Source organism: Nycticebus coucang, chromosome X, assembly GCF_027406575.1.
Source record: "Nycticebus coucang isolate mNycCou1 chromosome X, mNycCou1.pri, whole genome shotgun sequence".
In the NCBI taxonomy this organism is placed as follows: Eukaryota; Metazoa; Chordata; class Mammalia; order Primates; family Lorisidae; genus Nycticebus; species Nycticebus coucang.
Window position 1 is genome coordinate 186,187,537 of NC_069804.1, and position 16,630 is coordinate 186,204,166.

At 39.5% G+C, this 16,630-nt stretch overlaps 1 protein-coding gene across 3 annotated transcripts in view; it reads right to left on the reverse strand.

Annotated features, from left to right (window-relative positions):
- The window catches only part of F8 (coagulation factor VIII), a 292,803-nt gene that overhangs the window by 178,612 nt on the left and 97,561 nt on the right, over positions 1-16,630 (reverse strand). The gene's annotated exons all lie outside the window — the stretch shown is intronic.

The window sequence follows — 16,630 nt, forward strand, 5'->3', positions numbered from 1 at the left end:
GCGGCATTGAACATCATTCAGTATGCATCAAAAAAAGAATTTTTTTGTGGGCAGAGGCAAGATGGCTGACTGGAGCCAGGTTTCCACAGAGGCTGCCATCCAGAAGGAGACTTAAAGGACAGAAGTTTAGCAAGCAAGCTGATGGTTTGGAGCTGAGCCAAGAGAGAAGGTTGTAGAACACACATCAACCCTGCTGAGATGAGCTGCAACCCCAAGGATACAAACAATAGGTACAAAATTCATCGCCAAGTGGATGGGAGTCCTCTCCCCCATGAGAATGGCTCATGGTATACTTTCTACAAATAAGCGAACAGAGTTCAAATGTCCTCCTATTTTATCCTATGGGAAAGACCCTCTAAAAACCAGACCTCCTTCCCCTACTAGGGTGCCATGGCACTCTCCTGCCAGGCATAAAACTATATAAAACTATATATATACTCTACCTGCAATTCTGAACTCCCAGAACTCCCTTCCACTCTCACCCCAAGGTCTGGAAGCCTGTCCCCCATGGAGTCCAGATTCTTGGGCATTTTCATGAGAGGTGTCGACAGGGTGTGGACTGTTGCAGGTCTGTGCTGATTCTGCAGCACTGGGGTAAGGAGAAAATGGTGGACTGAAGGAACCATATGGGAAAGGGAGAGGCGGTGCCCCCTGGCACAGAGCAGCAGCGGCAGCAGAGGGAACAATAGGGCTCACACCCCTGGGGATATTTTGGAAGGACACTTCCTGTCTCTCTGGGCAACCAGAGAAAGCCAGGCATCTTCTCCAGTGGCAGACACTGGCAGAATAGATCTGGGATGGTAATGCAGGCCCCATGAGCAAAGGGTATGCCTGAGGTGGTACCAGCCTGGGCGGAGCATGGCTGGATGGAGAATTGAAGATGTGTGTGCAGAGACGGCATACTCCCAGGGCAGGGCTGAGCTAGAGGACTGCTTTAGTGAGCCTAAGAAACAACCAGCTCTCAGGGGATCATAGCTGAGACAAAGGCAGGAGGGCAGAGGCTGGAACTCTAAGCCAAGTGTGAGTTCTAACCACACCCACCCCAACATAGACTTCAGAGGAGAGAGAAACACCAGCTCTGGGCAGTGGCACAGACCAGGGCTGAGTCACAGTTTCTTTGAACTCAAACAGCACCTAGTCTTCAGGGGAATATAGCCAGGACAGAATCACAAATTCTGTGCAAATATAAGTGTCAGCAACATCAATCAGGGGCAGGGCTAGAACTAAGTGAACCTCCCCAGCTTCCATTAACCACCCGAGGTTGTCAGGCCTCAGCTTCCCCTGATAGATGGTGGCAGAGTGTGAAGGCCTGGCCGAGGAGACATAAAATCTCTCTGTGACTCAGGCCGGCTCACCCCCTGAAGCATCTGCTCATTGGAGTGAACTGGGTCATAGCCCTGCCGAGTTACCAGTGACTGGGTGTGAGAGAGGTGCAAGGTGGGGAAGGAGGCATCAACCTTCCAAGACTAATTCATTTTCTGGGTGGGTCCTTCTGACTCCACAGAACACTAGAATGAGTCATACTCAAGCTGCCGGCTGACCCCTAATATTTAGTTGCTGGAGACCTTTTGAACTCCCTCACTTGAGAATGGGTGCTGACTAGGACAAGTGATTTGAATCTCTAGGACTGGACCAATCACCCGAGGACTATACAAAGTGGTACCCTGGGTGTGTCATTGTGGGAAGGTTTGATTTTCCTTGTCCAGTTGTTGCCCGTGGGGGGTGGGGTGACTTAATTGCTGGTATTTTTCCACAGCTGAGACTTCAACCCAGAGTAACTAATTTACTAGGGTAGGACAGAGACCAGCTGAAAATAAGACAGAGCCACTTAGCCCCACCACACCAAGTAAGTCCCCAGTGTCTCAGGCCATAGCACTGAACGGGTCATTTGCAAAGCTCAAGGGGAAAAGGTACAGACACCAGTCCCAGCTCTTGGGCAAAGAGCTAGTTAATCACTACTCCAGGAGACCCCCAACACAACTTCATCTTATCTACTTATCTAGCCAAATGGTGTAAAATAACCATGGGGTGGAATCAGCAGAAAAACTCCAGTAACATGAATAACCAGAGTAGATCAATCCCTCAAGGAACAATACGGCAGACACAACTGAACCTCCCATTCATAGAAAAATAGCTGAGATGTCATAAATTGAATTCAGAGTTTGGATTGCAAATAAGATTAACAGAATGGAGGTAAAGTTGGAATTAGAAATTCAAGGGGCAATTCAAAAGTTGTCTCAAGAATTCAATGCATTCAAAGACAAAATGACAAAAGATTTTGACACACTGAGATAAGAATTTGCAGCCCTGAAAGATCTGAGAAATACAGTAGAATCCCTCAGTAACAGAATGGAGCAAGCAGAAGAAAGGATTTCTGACATTGAAGATAAAGCTTTTGAATGCTCCCAAGTGCTCAAAGAGGAAGAGAAATGGAGAGCAAAAACCAATCATTCTCTTAGAGAGCTCTGAGATAATTAGAAGAAAGCTTATATTCGCCTTATAGGAATTCCTGAAGGTGACAAAGTTGCTTTGCAAAGCATAGAGGCCCTTCTTCCTGAGATTATGAAGGAGAATTTTCTAGACATGCCAAGAGATTCTGAAATTCAGATAGCAGTTTCAGAACCCCAGCATGACTCAACCAGAATAAAATAACCCCCAGAGACATCATAATTAACTTCACTAAAGTTAATATGAAGGAGAAAATTCTGCAAGCAGGCAGACATAAGAAAACCATAATCCACCAGGGGAAGAATATTAGAATGACTGCAGATCTCTCTGCTGAAACCTTTAAAGCTAGAAGAGGGTGGTGATCGACTTAATCTCCAAAAAATAAATAACTTTCAACCCAGGATCCTGTATCCAGATAAACTGAGTTTCACTTATGATTGAGAAATTAAAGACTTTAATGACAGTCATATGTTGAAGAAATGTGCCATAACTAAACCAGCTATCCAGGATATTCTCAGACCTATCCTTCATAATCACCAGGGCAATCATCCACCACAAAAGTAAACTCACTCAGAAACTTTTGATCAAATTCCAACTTCCACAATGGTAAAATGATTAAAAATGTCCACTTGGGCAGTGCCTTTGGATGAAAGGGGTAGGGCGCTGGCCCCATATGCTGGAGGTGGTGGGTTCAAACCTAGCCCTGGCAAAAGACTGCAAAAAAAAAAAAAAACCCAAAAAACAAAAAAAAACCCAAATTTAAAAATGTCCACTGGACATTTGAAAAACTCCATACCCCAAATTCTACCAGGCTTATCAATATTCTCAATTAATGTGAATGGCTTAAAGTGTCCTCTAAAGAGGCACAGGTTGGCTGACAGGATAGAAAAACTCAGGCCAGATATCTGCTGCATACAAGAATCTCATCTTACCTTAAAAAATAAATATAGACTCAGGGTGAAGGGATGGTCATCTATATTTCAGGCAAATGGAAATGAAAAAAAAAAAGCAGGTGTTGCAATTTTATTTGCAGATATGATAGGCTTTAAACCAACAGAAGTAAGGAAAGATAAGGATGGTCACTTCATATTTGTTAAGGGTAACACTCAATATGATGAGATTTCAATTATTAACATTTATGCACCCAACCAGAATGTGCCTCAATTTATAAGAAAGACTCTAACATGAGCAACTTGATTTCCTCCAGCTCCATTATAGTCAGAGATTTTAACACTCCTTTGGCAGTGTTGGGTAGATCCTCCAATAAGAAGTTAAGCAAAGAAATTTTAGATTTAAACTTAACCATTCAACATTTGGATTTAACCAACATCTATAGAACATTTCATCCCAACAAAACTGAATACACATTCTTCTCATCAATCCACGGTACATATTCCAAAATTGATCACATCTGAGGTCACAAGTCTAACCTCAGAAAATTTAGAAGAATAGAAATTCTTCCTTGCATCTTCTCAGACCTTCATGAAATGAAGTTGAATTCAGTAACAACAGGAATCTGCATAATCACACAAAAACATGGAAGCAAAATAACCTTATGCTGAATAATAGCTGGGTCATAGATGAGATTAAGAAGGAAATTACCAAATTTTTGGAACAAAACGACAATGAAGACATGAATTATCAGAATATCTGGGACACCACAAAGGCAGGCCTAAGAGGGAAATTTATAGCAGTACAAGCCTTCCTCAAGAGACCAGAAAGAGAAGAAGTTAATAACTTAATGGGAAATGTCAAGCAACTGGAAAAAAAAGAACATTCCAATCCCAAACCCAGCAGAAGAAAAGAAATAACCAAAATTAGAGCAGAATTAAATGAAATTGAAAACAAAAGAATTATACAACAGATCAATACATCAAAAAGTTGTTTTTATTGAAAAGGTCAATAAAATAGATAAACCTTTGGCTAACCTAACCAGGAAAAAAAGAGTAAAAATCTCTAATTTCATCAATCAGAAATGACAAAGATGAAATAACAACAGACTCCTCAGAAATTGAAAAAATCCTTAATGAATATTAAAAAAATTATTCTCAGAAATATGAAAGTCTGAAGGAAATTGACCAATACTTGGAAGCACGTCACATTCTAAGACTTAGCCAAAATGAAGTGGAAATGTTGAACAGGCCAAGATCAAGTTCTGAAATAACGTCAACTATACAAAATATCCCTAAAAAGAAAAGCCCGGGACCAGATGGCTTCATGTCAGAATTCTACCAAACCTTTAAACACAAACTAGTACCTATATTGCTCAACCTTTTCCAAAATAAAGAAAAAGAAGGAATACTACCCAATACATTCTATGAAGCAAACATCACTTTGATCCTCAACCAGGAAAATACCCAACAAGAAAAGAAAATTATAGACCAATATCACTAATGAATATTGATGCTAAAATTTTCAACAAGATCCTAGCAAACAGAATCCAGCAATACATCAAACAAATTATACGTCATGACCAAGTGGGTTTTATCCTAGGGTCACAAGGCTAGTTCAATATACGTAAATCTATAAATATAATTCATCACATAAATTAAAAAACAAAGACCAGGGTGGCGCCTGTGGCTCAAGGAGTAGGGCACCAGTCCTATATGACAGAGGTGGTGGGTTCAAAGCCAGCCCCAGCCAAAAACCACACACACAAAAAAAGACCATATGATTCTCTCAATTGATGCAGAAAAAGCTTTTGATAATATCCAGCATCCATTCATGATCAGAACACTTAAGAACATTGGTATAGAAGGGACATTTTTTAAACTGATAGAGCCCATCTACAGCAAACCCACAGCCAATATCATAGTGAATGGAGTAAAATTGAGATCATTTCCACTCAGATCAGGAACCAGGCAAGGTTGCTCATTGTCATTGGGCATTGTAATATTGTAATAAAAGTCTTACCCATTGCAATTAGGGAAGAAAAGGTGATCAAGGGTATCCATATCATCCAGGCAAGGTTGCCCATTGTCATTGGGCATTTTAACATTGTAATAAAAGTCTTACCCATCGCAATTAGGGAAGAAAAGGTGATCAAGGATATCCATATAGGGTCAGAAGAGATCAAACTCTCACCCTTCGCAGATGATAAGACTGTATATCTGGAAAACACCAGAGATTCTACTACAAAACTCTTAGAAGTGATTAAGGAACACAGCAATGTCTCGGGTTACAAAATTGACACTCATAAATCTGTAGCCTTTATATATACCAATAATAGTCAAGCTGAAAAAACAGTCAAGGACTCTATTCCATTCACAGTAGTGCCAACAAAGATGAAATATTTGGAAGTTTACCTAACAAAGGACATGAAAGATCTCTATAAAGAGAACTCTGAAACTCTAAGAAAAGAAATACTTGGTGGTGGGACTGGCTCTCGGCCCAGGCTCCGCCCCTGCTGCATTGGCCCAGCCTGGCTTCAGGGCCACCCAGGACGCAGCCCAGTTACCCATGTCAGGGTGCTGAAATCCGGCCATACAGCCTGTAGATGTCCGCCACTTTGCCGTCTGTTAAGATAAATCATCGTGTTGAAAAAAATAAATGTCAGATTTCAGTACCTGAGGTGAAGAACACCACTGAACAACCTGAATGAGAGCCCTAGGCACCTGCCGGACCTCCGTAAGAGCTGCACTGCAACCCATGACCTGCATCAGCGCCTGCCCAGACCTCTGAAAGAGTTGGCCACAATGCGTAACCCCCGCCTGCCTGGACTTCCATAGGAGCAGTGCTGTGACCCACGACCCATGACTCGTGCCCGCTGGGCCTCCGCATGCCCTGACCAGGAACTCCAGGATTCGTGCCACCCCACGTCCTCCCTCCTATACCCTCTCTGCCTCCACACCGGCTGGCTCATCTGGCCAGGGAATCTGGTAGCCGTGTGCCCTCCGGAGCCCTCCCTGCCTCTGCGCGGAGCCCTTCTGGCCAGAGACTGCTGGAGCCTTGGGCCTTCTGTGCCAAAGTCACTGGGTGCCAGGCAGTCCCAGAACTGTGTGCAGCACACCCCGCCCTGTTGCTGGATCCGGGTGTGTCACACTCCGGAGCGACTCCCACAACCAGAATTCCCTGGCTGGGGCAGCCCCAGAGGAGCTACACAGGGTCACTCCCTACAAAGATCCAGCAACAATAGAGTAATCCCGCTGGGGTCTAATCTTGGAGAGACACCTCCTCAACTCTGAGGATGGCCAGAGGCAATGGTGAAAAATAATCATGAGGCAAAATCAATGGAAATACTCTGGCAATATGAATAATCAGAGTAGACAAACTCCCCCAAGGACAATGGGGCAGACACAGCACAAGATCCCATGCACAAACAAATAGCTGAGATGTCAGAAATCGAATTCAGAATCTGGATAGCAAATAAGATCAAATTAGAATTCCAAGCAGTAACCCAAAAGATGTCTCAAGAATTCAACGATTTTGGGCGGCGCCTGTGGCTCAGTTGGCAGGGCGCCAGCCCCATATACCGAGGGTGGTGGGTTCAAACCCAGCCCCGGCCGAACTGCAACAAAAAAACAGCTGGGCGTTGTGGTGGGCACCTGTAGTCCTAGCTACTCGGGAGGCTGAGGCAAGAGAATCACTTAAGCCCAGGAGTTGGAGGTTGCTGTGAGCTGTGATGCGACAGCACTCTACCAAGGGCCATAAAGTGAAACCCTGTCTCTACAAAAAAAAAAAAAAAGAATTCAACGATTTCAAAGACCAAATGACCAAAGATTTTGACACATTGAGACAAGAAGTTGCAGCCATCAAAGATCCGAGAAACACAGTAGAATCCCTCAGTAACAGAATGGAACAGCCAGAAGAAAGGATTTCTGACATTGAAGACAAAGCTTTTGAATGCTCCCAAACTCTCAAAGAGGAAGAGAATTGGAGGGCAAAAATAGATCGCTCTCTCAGAGAGCTCTGAGATAATTTGAAGAAAACCAATATTCGTCTTATAGGGATCCCCAAAAGCGATGAAGTGGCTTCACAAGGCACAGAGTCTCTTCTCCATGAGATTATGAAAGAGAACATTCCAGACATGCCAAGAGATTCTGAAATTCAGAAAGCAGACAATTTCAGAACCCCAGCATGACTCAACCCGAATAAGACATCCCCCAGACACATCATAATCAATTTCACTGAAGGAGAAAATTCTGAAAGCAGCCAGACGAAAGAAAACCATTACCTACAAGGGGAAGAATATTAGAATAACTGCAGATCTATCTGCTGAAACCTTTCAAGCTAGAAGAGGTTGGTCATTGACTTTTCATCTCCTAAAACAAAATAACTTTCCACCCAGGATCCTATATCCAGATAAACTGAGTTTCATTTATGATGGAGAAATTAAATACTTTAATGACATTCACATGTTGAAGAAATTTGTTGTAACTAAACCAGCTCTCCAGGATATTCTCAGACCTATCCTCCATAAAGACCAGCATAATCCTCCACCACAAAAGTAAACCAACCCAGTAAATTTTGATCAAATTCCAACTTCCACAGTCACAAAAGGATTAAAAATGTCAACCGGACTCTCGAAAAGATTATCAATATTCTCAGTTAATGTAAATGATTTAAATCATCCTCTAAAGAGGCACAGGTTGGCTGGCTGGATACAAAAACTCAAGCCAGATATCTGCTACATACAAGAATCTCATATTAAAAGACAAATATAGACTCAAGGTAAAGGGATGGTCATCTATACTCCAGGCAAATGGAAAGCAGAAAAAAGCAGGCATTGCAATCCTATTCGCAGATGCAATAGGCTTTAAACCAACCAAAATAAGGAAGGATAAGGATGAACACTTCATATTTGTTAAAGGTAATACACAATATGATGAGATTTCAATTATTAATATGTATGCACCCAACCACAATGCACCTCAATTTATAAGAGAAACTCTAACAGACATGAGCAACTTGATTTCCTCCAGTTCCACAGTAGTTGGAGATTTTAACACCACTTGACCAGTGCTGGATAGATCCTCCAAAAAGAAGCTAAACAAAGAAATTTTAGATTTAAACATAACCATTCAACATCTGGACGTAACAGTCATCTACAGAACATTTTATCTTAACAAAACTGAATACACATTCTTCTCATCAGCCCACGGAACATCCTCCAAAATTGACCACAACCTCAGCCACAAATATAACCTCAGCAAATTAAAAAAAAAAAAGAAATTATTCCTCGCATCTTCTCAGACCATCATGGAATAAAAGTTGAACTCAACAACAACAGGAATCTGCATACCAATACAAAAACGTGGAAGCTAAATAACTTTATGCTGAAGGATAGATGGGTTATAGATGAGATTAAGAAGAAAATCACTAAATTTTTGGAACAAAACAATGAAGACACAAATTATCAGAACCTCTGGGATACTGCAAAAGCAATCCTAAGAGGGAAATTTATAGCATGGCAAGCCTCCTTCAAGAAAACGGAAAGAGAGGAAGTTAATAACTTGATGGGATATCTCAAACAACTGGAGAAGAAAAACATTCCAAACCCAAACCCAGCAGAAGAAAAGAAATAACCAAAATCAGAGCAGAATTAAATGAAATTGAAAACAAAAGAATTATACAACAGATCAATAAATCCAAAAGTTGGTTTTGTTTTTTTTTTTAAAGATCAATAAAATAGATAAACCTTTGGCCAAACTAACCAGGAAAAAAAGAGTAAAATCCCTAATTTCATCAATCAGAAATGATAAAGATAAAATAAAAACAGACCCCTCAGAAATTCAAAAAATCCTTAAAGAATATTACAAGAAACTTTACTGTCATAAATATGAAAATCTGAAAGAAATCGACCAATACTTGGAAGTACATCACCTACCAAGACTTAGCCAGTATCAAGTGGAAATTTTGAACACTCCTATATCAAGCTCTGAAATAGCATCAACTATACAAAATCTCCCTAAAAAGAAAAGCCCAGGACCAGATGGCTTTATGTCAGAATTCTACCAAACCTTTAAAGAAGAACTAGTACCTATATTACTAAACCTCTTCCAAAATATAGAAAAAGAAGGAATATTGCCCAACACATTCTATGAAGCAAACATCACCTTGATCCCTAAACCAGGGAAAGACCCAACAAGAAAAGAAAATTATAGACCAATATCACTAATGAATATTGATGCAAAAATACAAAATAAGATCCTAACAAACAGAATCCAACAGCACATCAAAAAAATTATACACCATGACTAAGTGGGATTTATCCCAGGGTCTCAAGGCTGGTTCAATATACGTAAATCTATAAATGTAATTCAGCACATAAACTAAAAAATAAAGACCATATGATTCTCTCAATTGATGCAGAAAAAGCTTTTGATAATATCCAGAATTCCTGCATGATCAGAACACTTAAAAAAATTGGTATAGAAGGGACATTTCTTAAACTAATAGAGGCCATCTACAGCAAATCCACAGCCAATATCGTATTGAATGGAGTTAAATTGAAATCATTTCCACTTAGATCAGGAACCAGGGAAGGTTGTCCATTGTCTCCATTGGTATTTAACATTGTAATTGAAGTTTTAGCCATTGCAATTAGGAAAGAAAAGGCGATCAAAGGTATCCATATAGGGTCAGAAAAGATCAAACTTTCACTCTTCACAGATGACATGATTGTATATCTGGAAAACACTAGGGATTCTACTACGAAACTTTTAGAAGTGATCAAGGAATACAGCAATGTCTCAGGCTACAAAATAAACACCCATAAATCTGTAGCCTTTATATATACCAACAATAGCCAAGCCGGAAAAACAGTCAAGGACTCTATTCCTTTCACATTAGTGCCAAAGAAGATGAAATATTTGGGAGTTTATCTAACATGGAATGTGAAAGATCTCTATAAAGAGAACTATGAACCTTTAAGAAAAGAAATAGCTGAAGATGTTAACAAATGGAAAAACATATCATGCTCATGGCTGGGAAGAATCAACATTGTTAAAATGTCTATGATACCCAAAGCAATATATAATTTTAATGCAATTCCTATTAAAGCTCCACTGTCATACTTTAAAGATCTTGAAAAAATAATACTTCATTTTATATGGAATCAGTAAAAACCTCGAATAGCCAAAACATTACTCAGAAATAAATCAAAGCAGGAAGAATCATGCTACCAGACCTGAGACTGTACTATAAATTGATAGTGATCAAAACAGCATGGTACTGGCACAAAAACAGAGAAGTAGATGTCTGGAACAGACTAGAGAACCAAGAGATGAATCCAGCTACTTACCGTTATTTGATCTTTGACAAGCCAATTAAAAACATTCAGTGGGGAAAAGATTCCCTATTTAACAAATGGTGCTGGGTGAACTGGCTGGCGATCTGTAAAAAACTGAAACTGGACCCACACCTTTCACCATTAACTAAGATACACTCTCACTGGATTAAAGATTTAAACTTAAGACATGAAACTATAAAAATACTTGAAAAAAGTGCAGGGAAAACTCTTGAAGGAATCGGCCTGGGTGAATATTTTATGAGGAGGACTCCCCAGGCATTTGAAGCAGTATCAAAAATACATTACTGGGACCTGATCAAACTAAAAAGCTTCTGCACAGCCAAGAACATAGTAAGTAAAGCAAGCAAACAGCCCTCAAAATGGGAGAGAATATTTGCAGGTTATACCTCTGATAAAGGTTTAATAATCAGAATCCACAGAGAACTCAAATGTATTAGCAAGAAAAGAAGTGATCCCATCTCACGGTGGGCAAAGGACTTGAAGAGAAACTTCTCTAAAGAAGACAGATGCACGATCTACAAACACAAGAAAAAAAGCTTATGATCTTTAATCATCAGAGAAATGCAAATCAAAACTACTTTGAGATATCACCTAACCCCAGTAAGAGTAGCCCACATAACAAAATCCCACAACCAGAGATGTTGGCGTGGATGTGGAGAAAAGGGCACACTTCTACACTGCTGGTGGGAATGCACACTAATACGTTCCTTTTGGAAGGATGTTTGGAGAATACTTAGAGATCTAAAACTAGACCTGCCATTCAATCCTATGATTCCTTTACTAGGTATATACCCAGAAGACCAAAAATCACAATGTAAGAAAGACATCTGTACCAGAATGTTTATTGCAGCCCAATTCATAATTGCTAAGTCATGGGAGAAGCCCAAGTGCCCATTGACCAACGAATGGACTAGCAAATTGTGGTACATGTATACCATGGAATATTATGCAGCCTTAAAGAAAGATGGAGACTTTACCTCTTTCATGTTTACATGGATGGAGCTGGAACATATTCTTCTTAGCGAAGTATCTCAAGAATGGAAGAAAACATTAGTATTCTGCATTTAGACAATACCTAAGAAAATGTCATGAAGGCTACATTGAATAGTTTGATGAGAATATTTCAGATTGTATATGAAACCAGTACATTGTACCCCTTGATTGCACAAATGTACACAGCTATGATTTAACAATAAAAAATAAAAAAAGAATGGAAGAAAAAGTATCCAATGTACTCAGCCCTACTATAAAGCTAATTTATAGCTTTCATATGAAGGCTATAACCCAACTATAGCACAAGAATATGGGGAAAGGGCCAAGGGAGGGGAAGGGAGGGGGTAGGGTAATGGGTGGGGCCACACCTATGGTGCATCTTAGAATGGGTACAGGCAAAACCTAATAAATGCAGAATACAAATGTCTACATACAATAACTAAGAAAATGCCATGAAGGCTACGTTGAACAGTTTGATGAGAATATTTCAGATTGTATATAAAACCAGCTCATTGTACCCCTTGATTGCACTAATGTACACAGCTATGATTTAATAATAAAAAAAAAAAAAGATGAGAGGCCTGCTAGGGTAGGCCATGTCAAGGTGGTTTTTTTTTTTTTTGTTTTTTTTTTGCAGTTTTTGGCCAGGGCTGGGTTTGAACCCACCACCTCCAGCATATGGGACTGCGCCCTACTCCTCTGAGCCACAGGCGCCACCTGGGTTTTGTTTTTATTCTGAGTGCAGTGAGAAACTACTGAGGGATTTTGAGCAGGGAAAGACATAGTTGGATTTCAATCTCAGCTTTAATATGAAACTAATTTTTGGCTTTCATAAGAAAGCTATAACCTAGTTATAACCTAAGAATAGGGGGAATGGGGAGAGGGAGGGGAGGGAGGGGGAAGGATGGGCAGAGGGAGGGTGATAGGTGGGATTACACCTGCAGTGCATCTTACAAGGGTACATGTGAAACTTAGTAAATGTAGAACATAATTGTCTTAACACAATAACTAAGAAAATGCTAGGAAGGCTATATTAACCAGTGTGATGAAAATGTGTCAAACTGTTTATAAAACCAATGTATGGTGCCCCATGATCACATTAATGTACACAGTTATGATTTAATACTAATAAAATAAATAAATAAATAAATCTCACAGAAGGGCTGGATGCCTTTAGCACAGTGGTTACTGCGCCAGCCACATACAGCAAGGGTGGTGAATTCAAACCCAGCTCTGGCCAGCTAAACAGCAATGACAACTGTAACAAAAAATAGCCAGACATTGTGGTGGGTGTCTGTAGTCCCAGCTACTTGGGAGGCTGAGGCAAGAGAATCGCTTAAGCCCAAGAGTTGGAGGTTGCTGTGAGCTGTGACGCCATGGCACACTACCGAGGGCAACATAGTAAGACTCTGTCTCAAAAAATAAAAAATAAAAATAAATAAAATAAATGAATAAATAAATAAATCTCATATAAGGCCCTGTAGTTATATTTAGAAAGGATCAGAAATAGTCAAGAGTAGAAACAAGTCATTAATTCTTTAAAACATTTTTTAAAGAAGTATTATGAGTACATAATATGTGTGCATAAAGAGGGTGCCAGAATGCATATAGATATTAAGAAAGGAAAAAGCTGTATTAAAATTATAATACTCAAGTCACATTTGACTTCTGCAATTATAAGAGGTGCTCTAGCTGGGCGTTGTGGCGGGCGCCTGTAGTCCCAGCTACTCGGGAGGCTGAGGCAAGAGAATGGCTTAAGCCCAGGAGTTGGAGGTTGCTGTGAGCTGTGTGAGGCCACGGCACCATACCAAGGACCATAAAGTGAGACTCTGTCTCTACCAAAAAAAAAAAAAAAAAAAAAAAAGAGGTGCTCAAAGGTGACTTGTATTCATCTTTATCAGTATATTTTGAGAATTATAATTTTAGTATGTTTTTTCTTTCTTAAAATGTTTGAGTTTTTTTGCACCCTATGTATTTATAGGGTATATACGATGTTTCAATACAGGCTACAGTGTATATTAATCTAATCAGGGCAATTGGGCTATTTCATCACTTCAGTTTATATATCACTTCTTTGTGTTAGGAACATTCCAATTCTACGTTTTTAGTTATTTTAAAGTATATTCTGATCTATTGGTGATTATACTTATTTTTTTATACTTCAAATATTGTTCCTTCTATCTACATTTTTGTACCTATTAACATCTCTACTTTATCCACGCCCTCCCACTACCTTTCCCGGCATCATTGTATTCTTAACCCCCATCATATGAAGATTTGTTGTATGTAAAGTGAATTCTAATAAATAGATGACATTATTAATGGAGAAAAAGAGAAAAGAAATACTTGAAGATGTTAACAAATGGAAAAACATACCATGCTCGTGGCTGGGAAGAATCAACATTGTTAAAATGTCCATACTACCCAAAGCAATATACAATTTTAATGCAATGCCTATTAAAGCTCCACTGTCATACTTTAAAGATCTCGAAAAAATAATACTTCATTTTATATGGAATCAGAAAAAACCTCGAATAGCCAAGACATTACTCAGAAATAAAAACAAAGCAGGAGGAATCATGCTACCAGACCTCAGATTACACTATAAATCAGTAGTGATCAAAACAGCATGGTACTGGCACAAAAACAGAGAAGTAGATGTATGGAACAGAATAGAGAACCAAGAGATGAACCCAGCTACTTACTGTTATTTGATCTTTGACAAGCCAATTAAAAACATTCAGTGGGGAAAAGATTCCCTATTTAACAAATGGTGCTGGGTGAACTGGCTGATGATCTGTAGAAGACTGAAACTGGACCCACACCTCTCACCATTAACTAAGATAGACTCTCACTGGATTAAAGATTTAAACTTAAGACATGAAACTATAAAAATACTAGAAGAAAGTGCAGGGAAAACAATTGAAGAAAACGGTCTGGGAGAATATTTTATGAGGAGGATCCCCCAGGCAATTGAAGCAGCTTCAAAAATACACTAGTGGCACATGATCACACTAAAAAGCTACTGCACAGCCAAGAACACAGTAAGTAAATCAAGCAGACAGCCCTCAGAATGGGAGAAGATATTCACAGGTTATGTCTCCAACAAAGGTTTAATAACCAGAATTCAGAGAACTCAAACGTATAAGCAAGAAAAGAGCAAGTGATCCCATGTCAGGGTGGGCAAGGGACTTAAAGAGAAACTTCTGTGAAGAAGACAGGTGCATGGCCTACAGACACTTGAAAAAAATGCTCATCATCCTTCATCATCAGAGAAATGCAAATCAAAACTACTTTGAGACATCATCTAACTCCAGTAAGATTAGCCCACATCAAAATATCCCCAAACCAGAGATGTTGGCGTGGATGTGGAGAAAAGGGAACACTTCTACATTGCTGGTGGGAATGCAAACTAATATGTTCCTTTTGGAAAGATGTTTGGAAAACACTTAGAGATCTAAAAATAGACCTACCATTCAATCCTGCAATTCTACTAGTTATATATCCAGAAGAGCCAAAATCACATTATAACAAAGATATATGTCCCAGAATGTTTATTGCAGCCCAATTCATAATTGCTAAGTCATGGAAGAAGCCCAAGTGCCCATGGACCCATGAATGGATTAATAAATTGTGGTATATGTACACCATGGAATATTATGCAGCCTTAAAGAAAGATGGAGACTTTACCTCTTACATGTTTACATGGATGGAGCTGAAACATATTCTTCTTAGTAAAGTATCTCAAGAATGGAAGAAAAAGTATCCAATGAACTCAGTCTTACTATGAAACCAATTTATAGCTTTCTTATGAAAGCTATAAGCCAATTATAGCCTAAGAAGGGGAAAGGGGAGAGGGAGGGGAGGGGAGGAGGGAGTATGGGTGGAGGGAGAGTAATTGGTGGGATCGCACCTATGGTGCATCTTACAAGGGTATGTGTGAAATTTACCATGTGTAGTATATAAATATCTCACAATAATGACTAAGAAAATGTTGTGAAGGCTATGTTAACCAGTTTGATTAAAACAGTTCAAATTTGATCACTATCGATTTGTAGTAAAGTCTGAGGTCTGGCAGTGTGATTCCTCCTGTTTTGTTTTTATTTCTGAGTAATGTCTTGGCTATTCGAGGTTTTTTCTGATTCCATATAAAACGAAGTAATGTTTTTTCAAGATCTTTAAAATATGACAGTGGAGCTTTAATAGGGAGTGCATTGAAATTATATATTGCTTTGGGTAGTATGGACATTTTGATAATGTTGATTCTTCCTAGCCATGAGCATGGTATGTTTTTCCATTTGTTAACATTTTCAGCTATTTCTTTTCTTAGAGTTTCATAGTTCTCTTTATAGAGATCTTTCACGTCTTTTGTTAGGTAAATTCCCAAATATTTCATCTTCTTTGGCACTACTGTGAATGGGATAGAGTCCTTAACTGCTTTTTCAATTTGACTGTTGTTGGTGTATATAAAGGCTACCGATTTATGAATGTTGATTTTGTAACCTGAGACGCTGCTGTATTCCTTGATCACTTCTAGGAGTTTTGTAGTAGAGTCCCTAGTGTTTTCCAGATACACAATCATATCATCTGCGAAGAGCGAGAGTTTGATCTCTTCTGACCCTATATGGATACCCTTGATCGCCTTTTCTTCCCTAATTGCGGTGGCTAAAACTTCCATTACAATGTTGAAAAGCAATGGAGACAATGGGCAGCCTTGTCTGGTTCCTGATCTGAGTGGAAATGATTCCAATACTAGAGGAGAATGCAGGGAAAACCCTTGAAGAAATTGGTCTGGGTGAGTATTTCATGAGGAGAACCCCCCGGGCAATTGAAGCAGCTTCAAAAATACACTACTGGGACTTGATCAAACTAAAAAGCTTCTGCACAGCTAAGAACACAGTAAGCAGAGCAAGCAGACAGCCCTCAGAATGGGAGAAG